This window comes from Pseudopipra pipra, chromosome 10 (genome assembly GCF_036250125.1).
Source record: "Pseudopipra pipra isolate bDixPip1 chromosome 10, bDixPip1.hap1, whole genome shotgun sequence".
In the NCBI taxonomy this organism is placed as follows: Eukaryota; Metazoa; Chordata; class Aves; order Passeriformes; family Pipridae; genus Pseudopipra; species Pseudopipra pipra.
The window spans coordinates 16,876,934-16,900,346 of NC_087558.1; the positions used below are offsets into that span (position 1 = coordinate 16,876,934).

The 23,413-nt window shown below is 39.6% G+C and overlaps 1 long non-coding RNA gene across 1 annotated transcript; it reads left to right on the forward strand.

The window, feature by feature from the left end:
• Positions 1 to 2,821: 2,821 nt before the first annotated feature.
• On the forward strand, positions 2,822 to 17,008 carry LOC135419737 (uncharacterized). Its single transcript, XR_010433128.1, has 2 exons — positions 2,822 to 13,914; positions 13,967 to 17,008. It is a non-coding gene; the product is annotated as an uncharacterized LOC135419737 (long non-coding RNA).
• The last annotated feature ends 6,405 nt before the right edge of the window (positions 17,009 to 23,413 follow it).

Genomic DNA, 23,413 nt, shown 5'->3' on the forward strand with positions numbered 1-23,413 from the left:
ATTCCTGGGGTGTAGAGGAACTAGGTAGATAAGTGTGTTCCACATGTCCACTTTATTTCTGGAATTGCTGCCTTCATCCATCTGAGAAATAATTGTGATCAAACACAGGTCTGAAACGTGGTACTCCAGATAAGACAGAAATGCTTTTGCAGTCTGTTCTCTGAATGTTCCAGTCCACCTAGGCCAGAGTATGATGGGAGCTCAACTGCTGGCCACTGCTCGGTGCCTGGACTCTATAAATAGTCTCTGGGCCAAAATTTGCACTACTGTAATTGGGAATAGCTCCAATAAAATCAGTATCTCCACATTCATTCTCTTGAAATTCAAAGCCAGGTTTAGCCCACTATGTGGAGAGAGTCCAGCTGGAAACTAGGGGCCAGACTCTGACTTATGGGAGAGGAGATGAGAAATAATTCTACTGCAGTTAGTTGGGCTCAGTGCTCACGTGTCTCACAGATATAACTGTTCTGACCTCAGTGGAATTGATCCTAATTTATGCCACTGTAACTGAGATTGCAGCGTGCATTGTTTAAATTCTGTTGGGTGCGCCTTCTTCCAGATGGAAACTATTTGCAAACTATAACGGCCTCTTTCCTAACATTGAGACTTGCCATATCTGAAATTTTTGGTGGGGCAGGGGTGTGGAGAAAAGGATATAATGCCAACTTTGTGCTTTGACTTTAAGTCCTGCAGTGTTCTGTTAAATTATCAGTGCCTAATTAGAGGACTAGAAGACTAGCCTGTCATCCTAATTACAGAATGTATTCCAAGATCATCCAAAAGAAGGAAGGAGGTAGCTTTAGGAAATTCAAAATGGCAATGTGGTGATTCTGTGCAGGCCTTTTCTCTTATATAGAAGTTCCTGCTAATTGATTATTCTTGCCTCTGCAGCTTCTGTTTTTTTCAGCTTTACATATTACACTGCTGAAGGTTATGCTGAATGGGATGCTGTGCAGCTCAAAGATCACACATCTCAAATGGCTCACTTGGTGTTCTCAGACTGAACAGATTGGCTAAGTTGCAGCTCTCTGAGAAGGGGAATGGTAGCTTTTCTCTCAGAACACTGTAAGTCTTAAATGCAACATAAAGAAGCCTTCATTTAGCAAGATAATATACACACATATGTATAGGAGCGTGTCTGTATATATACACATATATGTGTGTGTATATATACGTATTTTTGGAGTGAAAAGCGACTTTGTCTTCCTTTACTTGCACTGGAAATGTTCAGTTTGTTAGCCTGACTTTTTTTCCCTGTTAGCAATGAAATTTGGCCAGGAGTCCCAGCATGCCATAAGAAATCAAGCCGTGACCACATTAAGCATGAATAGCAGGGCAAGGTTATAGCATGTAACACTATGCTGGGGTGACCTGTTGCAGAGTTAGAGGCCAGGAGGTGTGAGGCTGGGTCAGATAACTATTTGCAAGTGAAGCACAAAGTGAAGCTCAAAGCTGTTTTGTCTGTTTACTCTTTCACGAGACATTTAGTGAGTATTTTTTATTTTGAAAGCATATTTAGAAAAACTTCAGCTGCAGGGCTTGTAGCCAACCTTCAGAAATCAAACCACAATATTTCTTAATTTTACCTACAAGTACACTCATGGCATATTCCTACTTATTCTACAGTGATTTGAAAAGCTTTTCTAAAAGCTCATGTACAAAGTGACTGCTGAAAACAGGCTGTCAAAGACAGAGATGTTCAGCTGCAGTGAAATAAAGCACTGTATCACCCAACTAGTAACAGGAGTAGGTTGGTGGATTTCTCCTGTGATCAGCTCTGCAGTGGTTCTACTCAGCAGGAAGTTAGACATTTCTCCTAAAGAAAAAAAAAAAAAGATGCCAGGAAATTGTTTGCACCACCTATAAACTTTGTGCCCCAAATTTGTCTCCTGAAATACTGAATTAAATACAGAGGAAAAAAAAAGACATTTTTGATTTGGGGCCTTTCTTATTAATTTGTCTTTGCCTTTTTTTTTTGGCTTAGTTTGCTTACTAGACCCTTTAGCCCAAGAGTTACATTTTAATGTAGCTTTGAAGGGAATTTGGCTCAGTGTTGTAGGGCAGGCTAGGGAAGAGCCTGGTCTTAAAATAGACACAAGGCACAGTGCATGAATCGGCTTCCAGGATCCCACTGAAGTGCAGCGTGAACTTCACTTTGTGGACTGGCATACTTGAAGAGCACAAGGAAGATCTTTTGCCAGAATCAGAGCTGCAAAAGATCTGCAGCGTCCTCCCCTTTTACAGCAGCAAATAGGTCCTGGTGAAGGTCATTCACCTACACCAGCTTTGCCTCTGCCTAAGGCTGCACATTTTTGTGTGGAATCACTTGTGAGTTATCTTTCTGTGAGGAGAGGGCAATCCAGCTTTCTCACACCTCAGTCAGTTGGGAAATGCTTCAAATTTTGTTGAAGATATCACTGAAGCTGGTAGAAAAATAACATTTTGTATTTGTAGGTTGTGGCGGCTCACACATCCTGATGCAGTCTAGGTATAATTAGGATTTAGATGATTGAACGGTTAGTACTCCAGCCTTGCTTAGTAATATATCCAGAGCTGTGTGCTGGGCACAGGTATGGGATCGATGGCAGCACCACACTGACCAGGGAAGTGCTGCAACTGAGCAGATTCCTTAGGGAACTGTGTATTGTCCCACCAGAAACACACCTCTTCCTAGGGTGCAGCACAGCAGAGGATTACTAGATGTCAGTTCTTGCAAGAACTTCCAGGCTAGCAGCACTTTGGAGCACTTTCTGCATTCTAGAAAGCTTAATATGCTGAGGACATAAGAGGTCATTAAGCACTGCCCCAGCATAGGCCCAGCCATATCTGCTTCATTTCTCACTGACATTAGTCCAGTCTGTTCTTAAAATCTCAGTGATGGAGCACCTCCATGGCTTCCCAAAGAGCAAGCTGTGCCTGAGCTGGTTCTTAGCATTAGAAAGCTTTTCCTAATAATGTCCAGTATGAGTCTTTGTTGCTGCCAATTAAGTTGTTTTCACTTATCTTCTTATCTGCTAAGATTATTTCTTCATTTTTATACCAAACTTTTCTGTTATCCCAGCCTTCTGCACACTAATTATCTCCAATTATTCAATCTCACCTTTTAAGTTGTGTTTTCTAGATTTTTGGTTCTTCTCAGAGCTCTATCTAATACTATGCTCCTGTGACTTAACAACTTTCTGGAGGTCATCTGCTTATCACTGGACCCTGATACTTTAGCTGAAGCCTTACCAGTGCCCAGGACCTTGCTGTACTGATGGTTCTTTTAGTCCCATTCGTAGGGCTGCTTTCACCAGACATGCTTTCAACATTTAATTAAGAGCAGAGGATGAACTGATGCTAAGAGAAGCCAGACATTCAGCTGGTATAAAATTGATGCTGTCTCTTAATGTTTATAAACAATCCTGGCTTGCATTATCTGAGCACAGTGAACCAACCAGGTTTACAAATGCCCTGACATGACAACACCCAAGCCTCCTGAGCTGTTTCACTACAAGTGCTGCTTCTGCCAACTGCATCCATGTCTAAATCTAAAGCTGCTTCCCTGTTGTGATGGACATAAAACCCCAGTGCATGAATGATGCATGCTTGCATAATTAATACCAATTGTTTAACCAGAAGCGATTGCTGCGTGAAGTGTTAAAACACTGCCCTGTTTTTCTAGTTGATGGATACTAGTGTTTAAAACACAGTAATCAAAATATAAAACACAGTAATCAAAATATTATAATTACTGATTTAAATTCTACTAAAATATACAAGCAGTGTGTCATACTGGAAGTGCCACCATCTCTGATCAACTCTAAAACTGAAAAACATGTTTCACTGATTTAAGGCATCACAAAATGATCGTAAAGTTATCACAATTAACAATGTAATTAAGATTTACAGGTTGCCTAATTTATTTCACATGTGTAATAATTGAAATTTAATTAATAAAACTTGAGTTTAATGTGCTAATTAGCAGTATTTTCAGAACCAAATATGTTTCAACAATCAAATTTGGACAGCATCTTTTCCCTTTCTTACCATTCTTTGCTGGATTGTTATTCTGCTTCCATATTTTCAGATTTCCCAATCTTCTTTTTAGTTGTACTTGACTGTCGGGGAAGAGAATGAGGCTTTTTATAACTTAAAATCTTTAGCTGATAAATAATAGTATTTAATTTTAAATTGTTCTTATTTTATGCACAGTGGCCCTTGGACTTGCTGCTGCATGTTCTTATCTATACCTAGGTCATATATTCATTTAAGCCATTGTACAGCAGAAATAGCATATTATATTCATGGATTTGAAAGATTTAACAGTTTTTGAGACTGATTGCTATAGTCTCATTTATGACAGTGTAACTTCATTGCAGACTCAGCTGAAGGCTTTCAAACTGGAATGGATCAAATGGAATCAAGGAATGGATCAAGGAATAATTTTTATTACAGTATGTTTTACTAAAATGAGGCAACACCCTTTTCTGTTACTTTCGTTGAACATATAGCAATAGTATCAAGCAGTAGAGCTCCATTGTTTTAATGATTTTGCAGTCTTATTTAAGTGTGTTGGTAAATCTCTACGTTAGTATGGTGATGAAAAAAGACAACTTTGATAGATACTTATTCACAATGGAGATTAAAGGCTTAAAATTTGGTCCTTGTCTGAAAGCTGACAGTGCAGATCATTCCATCTAATCAAAACAAAGGATATGAAATGGCACTGATTTACTATAACTCCATAGTCTCTCCTACTGCTCTACTGAAAGTCCTTCCATAGAATGATTCTGCTATACAGTCACTACTTTGCACTGGCTTTGTTGATAATTCCAATGCAGGCAAACAATACTCCAGATGTCTTTCAATATTAACATTTACTCACTGTGGCGTAACTTCTGAAGGTCACACCTCACTGTGTCAGTGGTCTGAGGAACAACTGGCAAAATAGATTTTTTGATTTTGTTGTTGAAGGGGGCCTTAATGCTTAAATGGAGACAGCTTACAGAACTGGGCTATCAGAGCAGCAGCTCAGGACTTGCTTTATGCTGTATTGACAATGTCTTCACAAATAAGACACTGACAAATTGTCTTTCAATGAAAGCATAAACTACAGAGAATATTGTGCAATGCAGACAATATTAGGAGACACCCTCCAGTATCCAAGGATTTGCGTTTTCTTATTGCTTACCATATTTTTTCTAATATCTTTGCTGATGCAGTGTCTCATTTAGGAAGTGGGGTTTTTTCCCTTCTGCCTCATACAAAGCACCCAGCAAGACTCTGAGACCAACACCACTTGTGCTTGTCAAGCGGTGTGAAGAGAACGCAGACTGCCACGTTACAGAGGCTGGAAGCTTTGTTAGGGGCTAACTTCAAAGACTGAAAGACTCCAGGTATCCAAAGAGGTAATGTCAAGGAAGGACTTTAGGTCTCCAGAAGTGAAGGTGGATACATTTTATCAGGAAGTTATGGAATACCCATCATGGTCTTAACAAAAACATAAAATTAAAAATAATAAAATAAAATCTACAAAACACCATAATCATTAAATTAAAAGCAAAGGCAACATACATTTGACTAATTGCTGAGGTGCACCAGAGGGCCTTTCACAGCCCCTTCCACTTCTACTTTTGGGGTCAGATCTTGAACTGGTGCTGAATTCCTCGCATTTCAGTGGACTCTACGTGGTCTATTGGTACTGATCTGTGTTTACCTCCCTTTAGTAGGAATGGGGCTTTAACTACTTGACAGTCCTGATACTCAACAATACCCTTTGGCTATCTTGTGTTTATCAAAATTTCAGACAAAGTAATTTTTTAAAAATACACTTAGATTACTGAAGAAAAAAATGATTAGATGTTGCCTGTATTCAGACTTCAGCCATTTTGGAATGATGTGGTTAAAAAGATTCTGTGTGTGGCACCAGTTTACTGTGCAGAGAAAGATGAATTTTTTCAATTTCTGCCTTTCAAAAACAAGCATATAATGGGAAAAATAGTTTTTTCTTTAGCTTGTTACAATCAGTAATTAAGTAAGCTTTCTACAAAGATAGCATATGGAAAACTGATTCCATATGTTTTGGAATGGCCTGAATTAGTGAAAAGAGAAATAAAGACAAAAGTAGCCTTATGAATAAATGTTATAATATAAATCACAGTAACATAACACTACTCTTTCTACCATGTTTTTATGCACTAGTGAAGCCTTATTACATATTTCTGTGGCCCACTCTTTCGTGGGTTCTTCAATATTCCCTGCTGCAATAAGCAGTAATCTTTAATACCTGTGGGACTGGCCTCTCCCAAGACACCCAGTGTGGATTGTTCCCTAACTACTGATTTCTACTCTTTCAATGGCACAAAGAATTCTGTGTTTTGACATGGAAATCTTTATAACTATATAAATGAATTATGTATTCATCCAATCATAAAATGACATCATGAAAGCAGCTCTTTCACTGATGTGGTGACTGTAGAATTGCCTGACATTATTCTGCTAACACAATTTGACTGGATATACATTTTGACATCCAGACAACAGGGACACTGATGGAAACTGATGGACCCAATGTCAAAAGAAGAAAAGCTGGCTGCAGGAGGACACCCAGAAAATTAATAGGTGGATTGTAAAAAACCCCTTTCCCAAAGGGCAAAGTCAATAAATTGAGGACTGAAAAAAAAAAAAAAAAAAAAAAAAAAGAACCCAAAGATGAAAGAAAAGACACAGACAAACCAATTCTTATAAAAATAGCAAAGAGACAAAGAGATACTGAGGGGAGTTTTGGAGCACAGTAGATGCAGGCTGAGGAGTAGTTAATTTGAACCCGATTAGTTGACATTCAATAGTTATATCTCTGTTTCTGCCACAGCCTTCAAAAATAACTGTGTTGATAATGTAGAGTACCTCATTATATCTTGTTCACACTTTTAGTCTTTTTCTTAATCTCCACCATAAATATGTTCCAAAATACTGTAAATAAAATGCCATCTGCAGGAGGACTAGCATTTGTAGACATGTTTTGTTGTGGACATCTCAATGCAGGAACCAAGACCTTTTCTTACTTCCCTCAAGAGCCTTTGTAAGCACTTGCACATTTATAAAGTGTATTTATATATAGTCTTCAAAATCTCCAAAAAAATCTGTTTTTTTTAATCAGCCAGAAACATATCCCTTCACATATTTTGCGCATTCTGAACTGAGCATTTGTATGTATCACAGATTGGTCACTTTTCCCTGTCATTGAGTGACATATGTCATAGGTAAAGGACTTATGACAGAGCTTAAGGCAGAACTGTGTTAAATAATGCAGTGCCAAGAATTCAGTATTTGCACAGTCAACAAACTCCTCTTCTCCAAGGAAATGATAACATTTACATATCTTGCCACCTGCTGACATCATGTTTCCCTTTCCGCTGACTCCAGTATCAGACTATTTCTAAAGCCAGTCAGAGACTTCATTATTCTGGGCTTTTTTGAGCAGTTTCTGAAGTCCCTGAGCAGTAATTTTGGAAACTGGGAGACTGGTATAGCTAATATCATTATATAGTTAGTGTTCTCTTGTATCCTTCTGTGTGCATCTGCTGATGGCCACTGTTTGGTACAGGACACATATTGGCAAAATGGACCTTTGCTTGCTCCAGAATAGCCATTCCTATTGTTCACTGCAAAAAAAAACCCCAAAAAACCCTACAAAAAACCCTCAATCAAACTGTCATCCAAAATACTAAATAAAAAGAAACAAATTTTCTTACCAAGAAATGATCTTCAAATCAAAATACTGAAAATCAACAAAAAGGAAAAAAGAAGTTTTTGTGAAAGTAACTTGGCTCCACTTTCTGCAGTGCTTGGCTAGAATATTTCCATTGATAGAGTTGCTAAGTGCATTCTATTTACAAATATAAACACTTGATTTTGATCAGCAAAAATGCATCAGCACACTTGAACAGTGCAATGATGACATAATTATACTCACAATTTCCTCTCTGTAATGATTTTTAAATGTCAGCAGTCATTTTTTGTCTAATTGTAGCCTGCATGTCAGCACTTCCTCTTAAAACAGCATGTTTCTCTCTGCTGGAATTTCACACCTCTCCACTCACTCACTCACTTCACCAGTGAAGATAATGAAGATGATAAAGGGCTCCAGGATATTTTCACTCCTGTGCTGCTTTACTATTTAACATCAAGCAGGCAGAACAAGGACTTTTTTTTTTTTTAAGGTAGAGAGTTTGATCAGTTAAACTCTAAATAATTGTTTGATAGTAATGAACAAATCAAAAAGTAGTTGTCGTTTTTCATACCCCCTGCTTTGCTAATAACCTGTCTGAAAGCTGGGGCTTGTGATAAAAATATTCTCACATACCTGCACTGTGAACTCACTCACTCAGGGAGAAGGCTGACCCTGCAGTGCCCGACTGTCTCTTGATCAGTTCAGTGTTTAACACGGTGCAGAGGCAGGTGATGCTTCCTCTGCAAAGGCAGCCTGGTTAGAGATGTTACTGCTACCATCTCATCCTCTGACCTAGAAAGTGACTTTTGAAATGCTATTTTGCATGGTGCCAGGCCTCCAGAGCCCACAGCATAACAAATAGGTGCACCTCAGAGCACTCTTCCTCTTTCCATAGATCACAGACCACATCATCAAGTGTATGGAAGTGTAGCACTTGTGCAGTGAACTGGAAGCTCTGCACTGAGGTTAGCAGCAAACATTTTCCACTCATCTGAACATACGCTGGAATTGGAAACAGGGGCCAAAGAGGCCTCCTGCAATCCAATTTGCTTACAACTCATCTTCAGCTCTCTGCTGATGCTTAACTGTAGGGTTTAGGAAATAAAGCTTATAATTTACTGACCCATTTAGTATCAATATGGTGAAAAACCATAAAGAATGCACACTGTGAAATTAAATCGTGAAATAATGTTGAGGTGTTTGATAAAAAGTGAATACGATTGAGTATCTCTGATTACAAATACACACCATACACAGACAAATCAAGCCTATTTATCTGTCTGCACGGGTCCCCAAAAGATAGAAGACTGAATAAATTGAAAAAATATTGTGTAGGTGAGAGGGTGGGAGTGTGTTTTCTGAAGTGCATTCTAACATTCATTATGTGGCTCTGTGACATTACCAACACATGTGACTGATACAAACACAGCTCTACGTGTGCACACAGGCATGTGGGTGACCATGCACAAATTCATAAAGCACAAAGACCAACCTGGTTCTCTTTGGGGTTCGTGCTGCATTTTGTGTCCTACACTTTGAATTTTCATTTTTTTTGCTAAATTGGTGTCTCAGAAATCTTCTATAACTATTTGAAAGGACAAGATTTTTTCAACAGTTGCATCCCATGCTCTTCTGAGATATATGGATGTGTAGAAACAAGCTGAAAAGAGATGCTCCTGAGTCACCCCACTGCAGAGGGATGTCCCCAAGGAAATAAAGCAAACCAAAGACACTAACAGCCCAGCAATCAAAAGGAAAACACACCAGAGTCTTTGAGTCCTCCTAGGAGAATATGAGTGCTCAAGTCAGAGGAAGACCCGCCCTGGGGAACACAGTGGGTGCAGCTAACTTGCCTGTGCTACTCTTGAGAGAACAGAAGTCAAGAACTAGAAATACTAAAAGCTGAAAGACTATGAATGAGATGAAACTAGAACACAGAGTCACTGTTCTAGAACTTTCCTTCTCCCCTACCCGTTCCTTTCCCAATTTGGTGTCAAATTAGAATTAATTCTAAATCGGGTGTAATATGCTTGTAGGGAAGTCAGCTGCACTGGAATGTTGCTACAAAGCTTCCTATGAACAGGCTCCACTTCTATGCACTGCACTACAAAAATGATTAGCACCTCCTTGCCAGATTGCTCAGCTAAAGCTAAATTGAGGAAAGGGAAGGCAAGCCCTTTCTTGAGTATTCTGCAGATCCAGGTGGCTTGCTGGAGGCGGTGAAAAGGATTTCTTAAGGCTATATAAGGTAAAAAGGCTACTTCGAAGAGCAGGTTCTTCTGTTTCCATAGAAAAGTGAAAAGGATATTTACCTGCCAGTTTGCCTCTTTGGGATTACCTGCAGAAGACAATGCAAACCCCACATAGAACTAGCGGAGATAATTCTCAATTACCTTGGCCAGGAGTTTTTTTGGTTCATTGCTGAGTCTCACTTTTTTGATTTGAAACTCCAGCTTTTTAATGATCTACCGAAGGCAAAATGCCTTTACACCCACCCACTCCCAACATTTGAACTTGAGGAAATTTATAAACGGAAGGGGGAAGTGGACAAAAGGTATTGGATTATTGATGTTACACATAGGAACTAAGTTTATGTTTTACATTACAGTTAAACATTCCTGTTACCTCAGACAAATAAATAAAGGTTGCTTAGAGAATTACTCATTCATTTAGTGTCTAAGGGTGGTAGATGCAGCATGCAGGAGTACAGTAACATTCCCTTTACTAACTGAAACAGGTTTATAGCCTTCTAAAATAAGACTACTACAGACTGTGCAGTTTGGGTGATTATTCATGGCTCAGTCACCGCATACAGGGCATTGGCTTCTGCTGCATCTGAAGGTGCTTGACATCTCCTAAAGTCATGCCAAAAGTATTTCAAGTTGGCCTCTCAGAAAATGATGCACATTAAATTAGAGACCACATCTGAAAACTTCAGTTGATTTGCTTCATATGAACTTGAATTGAACCTCAACCTTAAAAAAACAAGGCATATTAAAACATAAAGACTGCTGAATGGTAACCATGACAACAATACTTCCAAAAAACCATAAGTATAGCCAACATTTGTATATGCTGTGAGTGATAATACATTCTTTTGTATACTTATTAATACCACTTTATGCTGTGTGCATGACTTTTCATCAGCAAAACTGTACATTATGCAGGACTTTCCAGCTCTTAATTTACCTTTGATGTTTTTAACAAAATGAAATTAGGTCCATACAAAATGAAATTAGTCAGGATGTTCCAGGTTTTAGGTTTGGGTTCAATATGGTCTCAAAATATTGTTCCAGTTTTAAAACTCTGTCTTTTGGTAAAATCTGGGCTGCAACTATGTGTTGTGTTCCACTGAGCCATAATATTGGTTATAATGTTTTCACTTTTTTTTCCCCCAGTTGTGACAAAAAGAGTGACATTTTTTTATGGTTTTGTTTTGGGAAGAAGGATACTAATTTTCAAATAGATTGTTATGTTAAATGTACCTTTTTTTCTATCTACATGTCTGTTATTTTTCAGTCCTTAGACTAAAGGACAATTCTTTAGTTTGGACCCTTGTTGACACTGAAGTAATGCTTTATGTCTCATTTTTATAATTCATTTCATCCCAACCAGGGTGCATTTTTAATCCCCTTTTCTCTAACTAAATTGAGGAATACAGCCCTTTACATCAGTTTGGAAAGAAATACGTTAGTTTATTTTGAAATATCCTGCCAAGGGACATTTTCCTAAATGAGTATTTTCTAATCTTTAATTAGTATCACAAATACTTTTGCTGCCTGCACATTCTTCCAGTGAAAGGTTGTATAGAGCGAGTCACTGCATTCTGCATGTCCTGTGGGACTGTGTGAGGAGCTACACACTCCCCTTTCACACAGTAAACGAAAGCTAAATTCTTGCTTTTCTTTTTTTTTTTTTTCTTCCTTTTCGTTAGGTCTGAAATGCTAAAGCTATAGGTGCAGTCCTGAGGGCTGAATGCTGATGCTCAGGCCTTCTTGGGTGGTACCAGGGTAAGGGTTGATGTAGCTCTATAATTCATCTGCCATCTCTTCTTTTGCTATTATGTTGCTTTTCTGACCTCTTATATATTTACTTCATAGCATGGATACGGTGTTTACTATTTCTTTGGGGACATAATGAATTGCAAAAACAGTGTCCTTTCCCCTAGCAAGACTAGAGCATAAATAGTTCAGTTGCTATCAATCAGGAGCACTACACATATATATAATTCCTTATGTGTTTTTATATGTGTATATGTAAATTTATATGTACATAAAATGTAGAACACTGACAGTGTGCTAACAGTCCATTAATTACTCGGATATGTGTCTTTGGCATCAAACACTTCCATTATACAGCACATGGAAGCAACAGCTAAGGCAGCCTTAGAGTGCAAAAATCTCTACTTTGGTGCCAGTAATGCATATAATTCTTAGCTCACCTGTGACAAACTGTGTTAAACTGCAATCATACCTTTTAATCCCCTCTATGCTTTGGGAACTAGACCTGGCTTGCATCTGGACTGTCCTCAATAACTGTCTCAGAATAGTGACTTCAGTGAGGCTTATCCATCCTGCAGGGATAAACCTTAAATATGAGCTGATGTTTAATTTGTCTTGACTTCTTCTGTCTAGAGAACCTGGTTGGCTTCTCACAGGCTAGAACCAGAGTGTAAACTAACACATAAGTAGTATGGACAAGAAGGGTGCTAAGATTTGACTGTAAACTGCTTCCCAAATTAGCATGATTGTAGAGGTGCTATTAAAACAAATTGTTCAAGGCTGTAAAGAGACCTCCAAAACTTGAATTTGTGAAGCTCTCATGGTCTTAAGCTTAGGGCTCCATTTCTTGCCTTTTTGAAATAAAGAGCTTGAAAATGGAAACTTTTCTTGTCCTTTCCACTTGCCTGTTCCAGGGTTCATGTAGTTTAGATTTAATTAATTCTCAGATAAAAGGACTGGTATATAAGCAGCAGTTTTTTATGAGTGACAGCTGAAGTGATGGCAGCATCTACTTTCTATTGATTTTTTTCAGTCTAAATTGTCCTTTTCTCAGTGCGTGGAACCTTGTTCTACTTTGGGGACAGCAGGAATATACAACCAAATAAATCCCATCTCCATCTGCATGCTCCCTCCTTTCTTCATCTGGCACTTATTGCATGAACATTACTATAAAGTTACCACAAGACAGTGCTGAGGGCACAAATGCACCTCATTAATTGTTCTAGGAATGAGAAATTAAAGAGTAGTGATATCCTGCAGGCTTTAAGGGATAGAAGAATCATTGGATGAGCAATAAAAATCTGTCAGTCTGTCCTCTTGGTTTGACCCTCCCTCTGGCTTTTCATTCAGCCCAGGCACCCCCTTGGGCACTCTCTGGACATGAGCTCCTGCATTGGCAGCAGTTCATGCCTGCTGCTGGCACCATGTACCCTGCAGTCAGCTCCTGTAACCAATGCCTATTCAAGCCATTGGGCAAAAGTCCAGCCTGGAATCAACCACAGCACTGCTACATCTTTGGGTGTCACCAACACTAATTGAAATGGCAAGCAAGGCCCTTTCATAGCTATCTGGTGCCAGCATACTCCTTCCATCTTAACTGCAGTTGGCCCAAGAAAACTTGACATTAAAAGCACTGTTAGCTGGGATTTATGTTGCTGTGATGCTGCAAAATCTTTAGCAAAATGGGACATGTAGAAGCAGCAGCAGCTGCTAAGACACCCTCTCTCCTCCCACGACAATACAGCCACGTTGTACAACCCCCCAGATGTGCAGGGCATCCCCATGCATGGCTCTGTGCCTGTGCTGGTCTGCACACAGTGCCATGCTGATGTGTCTGGGATCCACACTAGCTGGGTTAGCGCAAAATCCAAGCTCTCTGCAGTAAGATTTAAATTCTGGTTTGCAGATAATACGGAGAAAAGAGGCTCCCTCAAAGTCCTCTGTGAAAAATTACTGCTTCCCCAAACACTTAGGGTCTTTAAGAGACAAGCAACAAACTGACTTATTTCTCCTGTAAGTTGGGAAAACACATCCTTTACTGCTGCAGAGGTTCCTAAATGAAGCACAGCTGGATGGCTGCCAGTCAAGCCTTAGTGTAGTAGTCGACTGGGGAACAAGGATGCCCTGGCAACCACGTGTCAGTGAGGATGCTGCATAATTTTTAACAAATGGTTGTGAGCTAAGGCTGAGGGTGGAGGTGTGGTGGGGAGGGAGGTCTGCTTCCCAGGGATTTACATAGGAGCTGCTGCAGAGAGAGTGAGCAATTTCTAATGATGGAAAGCAATGCTGGAGCAATGGAACCTTAGATGTTTAAGGCTCAAGAGCCTTCAACAATTTTGCAGATGTACTTACTCTTTCTTCTGTCTGCTTGAAGCTGTAAATGCGACCAGGTGCCTCACCATCAGAGGATAGATATAAGGGGAGGTTATGCAGGCTCATTTTGAAAGGGGAAAAAGCTGTGCTGTGAACTGTGATTTCTTTATACCACACCAACATATGTTTGATCCCTGATTTAGTTTTGTAGCTTCAGTCTCCCTTTGTGTAAGTGTGCATCAGTGCCCTGGTGGTTAAGGAGTAGTTGTCATTTCAACATAAATTTTCCTGCTCTCCTAGAAAGCTGGATCAAGCCACTTCTTGTATGCTGAGGAGGCAAGGTAAATCTCTTCAGATAATTGCTACACATCATTTGATGACCCCACTCTGGGCCAAAGGTCTCCAGGGTAAAGGTTTTCATGCTTTCATAAACCTAAACTTCTGAGGAGGACAATGGAGACAGACCAGTGGTTTAAATAAATCTCCAGAGTACCACTGGAGTTGCAGCTATTAACTGAGCATGTTCATCAATTCTGCCTAGTAATGACAGCCCAAAACCTATAGCAGCTCTTTGTGAGGTGCAGGTGAGGTCTGGTGACTTTGCATATTCTGGAGAGTCCTCTTCCAAACTTTGGCACAACAGGAATGGTCACCGCTAAAGAACAGATGGTTTAATGCCACAAAAAGCTCCAGTTCATTGGGCAGTGGAATAAATTTGAAGCATATCTCATGTATTTCACAAAGATAATGTAAACCTATTATTTAATAGTCAGTTAATACTAGTCATATTAGTTAATATTTATGAAGTGTTTTAATTTTAAAATTTATTTTAAGTTCCCAGAGAAATCATTATGAAGTTGCTGTAGATGTTATTATTGCTATAACTGAGAGGAACAATAGGGTTCTATAATCTACACAAATGCTAATATTGTTTTGTTTCTTAACAGTACTTATGTGCTTTATAAAATGTTGTGTATTGTTCTCTGTGTCCTCCGATCCATGGTAACTTTATAATGATATAAAACATTGACATTCGGGGATTGGTTTTTACTGTCTTCTTTCATACAGACTTCCATAGAGGATTTGTTAATGGTATATGTGTGTGTTTGAATTAAACCCTTTAATGCTAGGGGAGGAGATCAGTTTGACGTGGAATTCAACTGCTGTTGTTTCTGTAAGGAGAAAAGGCCTGCTGGTTTTAAGTGTCTTTGAGTATATCTGGTTGACGGAACAGTTTCCTCAAGGAAGTATTCATTCAGTCAATGTCCTGAAGGGTTAAGAAAACAGAAACCCATAGTCTTAGTGAGTTGTTGTTATGTACGTTGCCAAGGGAACTGTAGCTGGAATGTTTAAATGCGTTGTTTCTCCCCAGACCCACAGGAGTGGAGCTTGAGTGTCTTGGTGTGCCCTAATCCTCTCAATTAGTTTTTGTGTGGTGGGGGGCTTATGAGGCTGAATCAGACTAAATACTTGTTAGTGACACTAGGTAACATTCCCACCATGCTGGATGGAGTGAGTTTATCATCATGCTCATCACTCATGAGAATTACAACCAAAAGCAGAAAAGGGAGTATATTGCTCTTATTGCTTCTCCCTGGACCCCACGGACTTCCTTTAGTAATGTATGTTATAGAAATTAATGATACCAAGGAGCTCTCCATAATACTTAGGTAAGAGAAATCATGAAGTTCATAGATCTTGACTCACATCTTTAGTATCTGTTTTGTTTTGCCTTACATGCCATTTAACTTGCTTCACTGGTGTAAAGCTGGAGGAACTGCTGTTGAAAATTACTGTATCAACAGAGGAGGTAAATTTTAGCCTTGTTTACATATAAAGGGTCTTGCATTATGACAGGTTAGTCTGCAGAAAGTAATCAAGCACTCCTTATTGCCAGATCAATTGCTGTAAGAAAAATACCCAAATGTATGTATCTGTAGAGGTTGACTGTGCCCTAGATCTTTCCAGAAGCTGGGAACAACACTCCTTTTATTGTGCCATCACTCTCAAATATTGGGCCTGTTCTTCCACCACGCTTTTTTCATGAGTTGTTGTCAGCACCCAGTTGGGTCAAAACTACCTGAGCAGCACTCAATCCCTTGTTGAGTCAAACATTTTTCCAAGCACAAACTGACCTACACTTTGACTGATTTATGTATTTCTTCTGGTATGTGGGAGGATTTGCATACAGGGGAATGTTTTCACTTTTGTACTTGTACCTCCTTCTATCACTCAACACACAGTTTTTAATACAGTCCCAGATAATTCTGTCTTAATATACTTTGAGCCAAGTCTTGCTCCAATGGACATGGAAAATACAGATTACCTTCTCCTTACAGCTGCCTGTCAGGCACTGGAAAGCTCAGTGCTTTCCCAAGGCATGGTTTCTAAACACCTGATAATTCTTGTTGCCTTTTATGGCTCCTAAGCAGGACCCACATCTTGAGCTATGGCTCCTGAAGCAGATAAAATCTCCATCCTGTCAGTGTTGGGCAGATTACACACATTTTACACATGAAAGTCCTGTGCATATGTCCTGCTGTGAAATTTCCTTTTTTGTTTCTGTCTCAGTATGACACCATTGATCAACAGGCCTTTCTTTCTGCACCCAGATCAAACAGTGAGCTTACTCTTCATCAGGTCCTGGGGTCCTCATCCTCCAGTTGTCCAGACTGAAAGTCATCTGAACTACAAAACAGTGAGGGAGACTGATTCACACTTGAGTGTTCTACAGGCAGTGATTCCAAAACTTTTTTCAAGCTCTTAGATTTATAAAAGTTAGGAAACCAGATGATAGTAATATAGTGATAGTAAAATCCTGGAGAGTCAAAGCTTCCATCAGTGGTCAGAGGCCAAATGTCCTATTTCCACTATGATCAGAATGAGCTCTGGGATGCTGACAGCACACATTTCCCAACTGTGATGAATCTGATGATTTAAAATAAAAGAACTAAGAAATAAAAGCCAAATATTGATCAAAGATTCTATGTCTCTTTTACTCCGTGTCTTTTGGGATCATGATGCTAAGAAGGGCAACTCACAGTTTTTGGTTTTTTCTACAACCTATTTTTGTAATTTCTGAAACTCCTGCACAAGTTAGTTTGACTACACATTTCTGCACAGTCCTGAAAGCTTAATGTAGGGCTGGACTGAAGTGCATTGGCAGGAGCTGAACATGGCTTGACTGCAATCTGCTTGGCTCAGGTTTATACTTCATCACCCAGATTCATTTACGTTTTTATTTAAAATAGTCTCTTAGAAGTCTTTTTAGGTATCTCAGGTCTTGTAAACTGAATGCAAAACAGAAGCTATGATATGAGCTGAGTTCGCTATGTAAAAGACAAAGAACCTATAAAAAACCCTATAAAAAGCAGTATAACCAAAGCCCTGCACTCCTCAGAGGAGTTAATCCTGCAATAGGTGCTAAAATCCAGAGCCTTAACAATGGGGTACCCCTTACATTTTTCTCTTGCCATTTGCAAGCAGAAGGTGAGGATGAGCAAAAATCTGCTTTTTCTTTTTATTAGGTGCAGGAAACTTTTGTTTTGGCAGCGCTTCTTTTTGTCATTCACAAAGTTTGTTTTTCTCTTGATTTTTTTGGGGAGCTTTTCTATTTCCTGTCAGAGTGTGGAGGAGAAAGCTGTTCTCCTTACTGCGCCCCTTACAGTGCCCCTCAGTTACACAGCACAAGGAAAAGAGAAACAGAATCCATGGCATCGTGCAGAAATGCTGCACTATATAGTTTGCCCTGGTTAAACATTCCCAGAAAGGGAATAACACAACGCTGTGGAGCTCCTGAACGTCTTTTGACCCTTGTGCTACAGAGACACTGGCATTTAGGATTAAATGGGAACAGCGCTGGATTCTGGGCAAATTGGTTTTCAGATTCAAACTACACAGATCAGAATTATTTCCTGTTGGTATTACTACAACCCTATCTCCTCCATACCTGAAATCAGTGGCATCTGGAGCCTTGAAAAACAATACTCAACAGCTGTGGGAGAATTTAATTTGATTTAGACATATACTCCAATCTTCAGCCACCTTTTTTGATCTCTCTCCAAACTGCTCAAAGTATGTATACAAAATAATGCTGAAAGTCTTGTATGTGAAGATTTTTTTGTTTGTAATTCTGTCCTTGTTTTGCCTTGTTTTCTTGACATCAAGGGAGATGTCAAACTGGAAAAGAAAAAACACTTATTTAATCGTATTTTTCAAACCCTACAAGAGGCAAGAGTTGCGTTTTGGATTGAGTTTGGGGTGGTCTCACTTTCTCCTCAGCACTTATCTTGTAATTCATGTTATCTTGCTCTAAAATGTTTTGGTGAAGGAACCTGTGCATTGAATCTAGTCAGCTCCTTATAGCTACTGGGGTTTTCTGAATTCTACCTCGGTGCATTCATGGCTAGTGGTGCCTAACGACAGAACGGATCAAACCACTAGATCTAAATAGCAGCTTACATGAAATTTGAATGTGCATTTGTAGTTTGTGAATCTTGTGTCAGCTGCTTTTTCTTTGCTGCTAGTATTTGAACCTTGCACATTCCTATGCTTTAAAGATGCACCTTCAAGATCAAACACTTTATCTGTTTGTAGTTATGCTTGTCCTTAAAGCATCATGTAGTCTTTAAAGCTGCAAGAACTATTCAAAACTAACACGCCTATGAGAGGCAAAGTCCGTGCAGAATGCTGGATGGCAGAGCAGGTTCTGGTTGTGCTCAAAGTCAACTGCAAGTGGGAGACAACAGGATTTTAATAATGTAAACAAGAAAAAAAAAAGCCCTATCCATTAAAAGTGCACATTGGAATTACATAGTAGCTGAGAAGAGGTTTCCACAGCAAACGTACTATTATGTAACAGAAAAGCCCTTTCTGATTTATAAGCAATATTATTGTAAACTATAAATTTTGGTTTTTCTGCTGTTCTGCCTATTAATAACTTTCCATTATGTTCAATTAATTAGTTATTGGAAAAACACCGAGACCAGGATCCGTACAACAAATCAAACCTTTCAGCACAATCCAGTACTGGGGATGCTGTCATACATCTGCCTTTTCTGCCAGGCTGTACTGTGTGGAACAACAACAACAACAGCAACAGCAACAACCCCAGAAGAACCCATGGCCTTTGATTAGCCCTTGCATTTTTACACTGGGATTTGTTCAGTTGATATAAAATGGTAACTCATGCAGTCCAAGTCAACATTACAGGGGGCCTCTATAGGGGGAAACACAGCCCCTAAACATGCTTCCCAGAGTCCCCCTGTCAGGTTTCAAGAATGCAGTTTTAACCATCCCTAAGATGAACCCCCCACCAACTTTTACAGAGGCCACCCTCTGCTCACAAAACCTAGTCCCTTCCCTGCAGGCATTCAGGACCCTTTGAAATGGAAAATTTATGCTGTACTGAAATAGTTCATACTATAATAAACAACTAGTGCCATCATTCTGCTGGTATTCAGAGCACAATTAAACCTGAACCTCATGTGAGGACTCCATTTGGGGTGGAAGATGGTGCTGTGGGGAGGACAGGCAGCTCACCCTCAGAGAGTCTTGCCTAGTGCAGCAGGTTTTACTGCTTGTCCTCCCCACCCCTGCAACCCCCTGAACAGCCCCGTTCTCCCTCCCCACATTTACTTGAGGCATAGAGGCTTATGGGGGATTATATAACTTATAGGTCAATTTGTTGTTTGGGCAGAAGAATGTGGTATGTTGGCTGAGGCTGTTTGTTTGCTTAAGTTCTCAGAGTTCAGTGAGGTCATTTTCTCATCTTCCCTGTGTTTTCTGTATTTTCCACAGACCTGCCAGCCTCAAACAACACCCTCTTTCTTCACATTAGAAATGGAAACACGTCCTCTGCAGGAATTTTCCACTTAATAGCTCCTGCTTTCCTACCGGGGGCCTCAGTGCACCACCACTGCAATGCTGTATTTCTTTCCACTGCAGTTTGACATTTTGCAGCCAGAACAACGAACGGCATTCACTCCATCCTGATTTTTGAAAAACATATCTCTATAGGCCCACTGAACGCACCCAGTGCAGCAATCACCAGGGGGAAATGGCAAAGGTATTTAAACATCATTACATGTCACTGAGGATATGACATTGTCTGGTAATAATGCTCTTTTATGCAGTCGTTTTTTCTTAGTCCCCCATTCCTCCCCCCTCCAACCCTTTATACACACAGGCAGACACCAAAGCCTCTGCCCTGCTCTCCTGTTACCAGCCACTCTCATGTTCTACACTTGATTGCAATTGTTTGCCGTTGTGAATTATTTCCTTTGCATGGTATTTGCAAACTGTGTATCAGGTCCTGACACCGTGAGGAGCAGAAATGCAGATTGCAGATAATCTGAGCAGTAAACAAGAAGCCTGCTTTAAAATGCGCTGAGTGACCTGTCTGAAAGCAGCAATATTTGCAGACTGTTTACTGCTGAGATGCAGGGATGTCGCTGAAATGCAGCAGCCTGAAGACTGGAGCAAAATGGGATCTCAGACACTCGGTCAAGCACAACGTGTAATTTTTTTATTTGTTGCTTACATTGTGCTTTTTCTAAATTTGGAGCAGTATTATAAATTATTAAAAGCTAATTTCCAAAAATCCCTTTGCTGTGTTTGTGAAATATTTTTTAATCCCTTTACAGGAAGCTAAATGGATGGAAGTAAACATGTTTATTGCTAGAAGGAAGGTTTCCCCTGTCTGCGCAGTGGTAGAGTCTCAGACAGCAAGGTCCCAGTAGGTCAGACTGGCACATTGAATTGCGTATCAAATGAAACTGGTATTCTGGAAAAAGGGTGGAAAGAGGAAGAGGGGTGTTAGTGAGGAGGTTGCTCAGGCCAGGAGGGTGGGCCACTGAAAAACAACAAGGAAAAAAATAGGATTGATGATTTGCAGGACACCTAGGGTATTTCTTTCAGGGGGTATTACTTCCACTTTTAACCAGGAACAAGAGCTGGAAGAAAAAAAAGCGGCAGGAGCTGACAGCTTTGTGCTGATCAAAGAGACGTAGCATTGAATGCCTTCTTTTGCTAGCTATTTATTAGAGAGAGAGAAGGGCTCCTTTGCCATTCTACTTGGGAGAGAAGGGATTAAAGATCAAAAAAAAAAAGGAGGGGGACCGGCATGACTTCTTTGTTCAGAAAATATTTCTCTCTCTTTTTTTTTTTTTTAATGGTATGCCGTGCTGTCCACTACAAGACAAAAAACACCCTTTCTTTTTATATCATTGCTCCTTTTCTTTTCTCAATGAGGAAAATTTCTGGTGATAAACAATTCCAGTATTGGGTTTTTTTTTTTTCTTAATGTAAAGAAGGCCCCCTTTGGGAAACTTAGTTAACTGTCTTTTAGCCTGATTAACCTAGGAAATAAAGCTTAAATGCACTGCTGGGATTCTATTAGGATCATCAGTTCATACAGATAACAGCAAAAGGTGTTAAAATGCACTTTGCTGGTGCAAGTGATCTCATGTTGTAAAAATTATTATCCCCAGCAGAACAGGGAAGGATTAAGGGGCCATGTCTACATCTGGGAAACTCCATAAGTGTTTTACTAGCATTAATACATGTATTAATCACACACATACACAAAAAAGGCCTGTCAGGATGGTGGCAAATGGCACAGTGCATTAAACCTACTCTCTTAAGTCAGTGAAATGTGAGCGTCTTTATTCCTAGAATTGCAATAAAGCTGTTAAGCAGTATGAATGCAGCTGGGGAAAGCCTGCTTGTGTGATTGTGGATCGCTGTGGATTACCTGTCTTGTAAAAAGAGAGACTGCTACCAAAACAGGACACTCCCATTGCAGAGACTTTGAAGAAATCTGGGGTAAATTCAGTATTCTGGCCCCAAATCAGCTGAACTACATACATACATACTGTATATGTATTTGATTGCGGTGACCTTACCGCTCATTTATATTCTGATTTCTGTTAAGTGGATCAGAAGGAGAAAATCTAACTGCACCCCATGCTTCTGTTCCCTCCTCTGCTCCTTATTTCAGGTTGCTGCTTCCCAGCACAAGTGAGAGTCAGGTTAAATGGCTGTGCAAGCAGGGCTGAGGTAGACACTGATAAAAACAAATGCTGTTGATCAGACATGTGAATAATTCAGCAGATGAATAGAGTGGAGTTTGACACAAGCAGCATTTTCCGCCTTCATTCCATTTCCATTTGCAGCCCCTAAATTTTGTTTCAGCTTGAGAGCAACCACAAATAAAAAATGAAACATGGACAAATACGTGACCAGCTTTTTATAAGGTCTATTACCAGCATTAGGCCAGCAAAACAAATAAATGGTGACAATCTTTAGGGTCCTTTTTGACTCTAGCCTTCACCACCACTGAAACAAATCTAAGTCCTTTAGATCAGGAATGCAACTCTTGGAAAAACCAGAAGTGCTCATATTTGTTCTGTAGTCTCCTTTCATCTATACTGTGTTTGTTGGCAATCACCACACTAGAGCAGCATCTAGGAATGTCTTGATAAAAACTACTTTAGCACCGTGATAGGGGTGATAGTGAGACATATTATTGACTTCATTGCTAAAAATATTATAGTTATACATGTTCAAATCCTGTCAAGCAGTTGCCTCTTTCATTCCAGTATTAAACACTTCTCTTTCAGTGGATATTTGGAATATTGTATATGTCTGTCACCACAGCAATGACATTTGTTATTTTGTTCATCAAAATGTCACCTGCCTATCAAGATATCTAGGATAAGTAGGACTGAGAAACTTGGTTGAATCATGCACAGGCTTTTTTCTGCCAGCAGATGTATTACAAGAGACACTTACATTGATGTGAAATAGCAACAGAATTCATCTTTCCTGCCTGTAAAGCTAAAGGAATTAACATTTGCCTTACAAGGATATTTTAGTGGTTCCTTCACACCATTAAGGGGCTGGATGGACTATTAAACCAGTCAGTTCCTGATAATGAAGGATTGTTCTTAGAGTAACTAGTACTGCAAAGAACTTTAAGAAGGAAGAGGACTCTGTAAATGCTAAGCACTGTAAGTGCCATAGTATTTTGAGCAAGTTAACTGGATACTTGGCTGCCCTCAAAGCCTGAAGAAAAGCTTAACCAAGGGCCTAGTAAGTCACCAGCTGACAAAAGAGACAGGAAATAGGGGTGCTAGAAAAGCTGAAAGCAACTTCTAAAGAGGGAGGCAAAGAAGAAATGAAACACTAAGCCCACAAAAATACAGTGAGTTTTTTAGAAGTGACACCATTATGACAAATGATCAACACTGTTTCAAATATACTGAATTTCTCCACCCATCCCTGAGTAGATCTTAAGTACCCTTCACCGCCTTGGAGTCCGATTTCAAGCCAAAATGTCTGTGTTAACTAGTTTTGCAAGTGCTACCACTAATTGAAACCACAT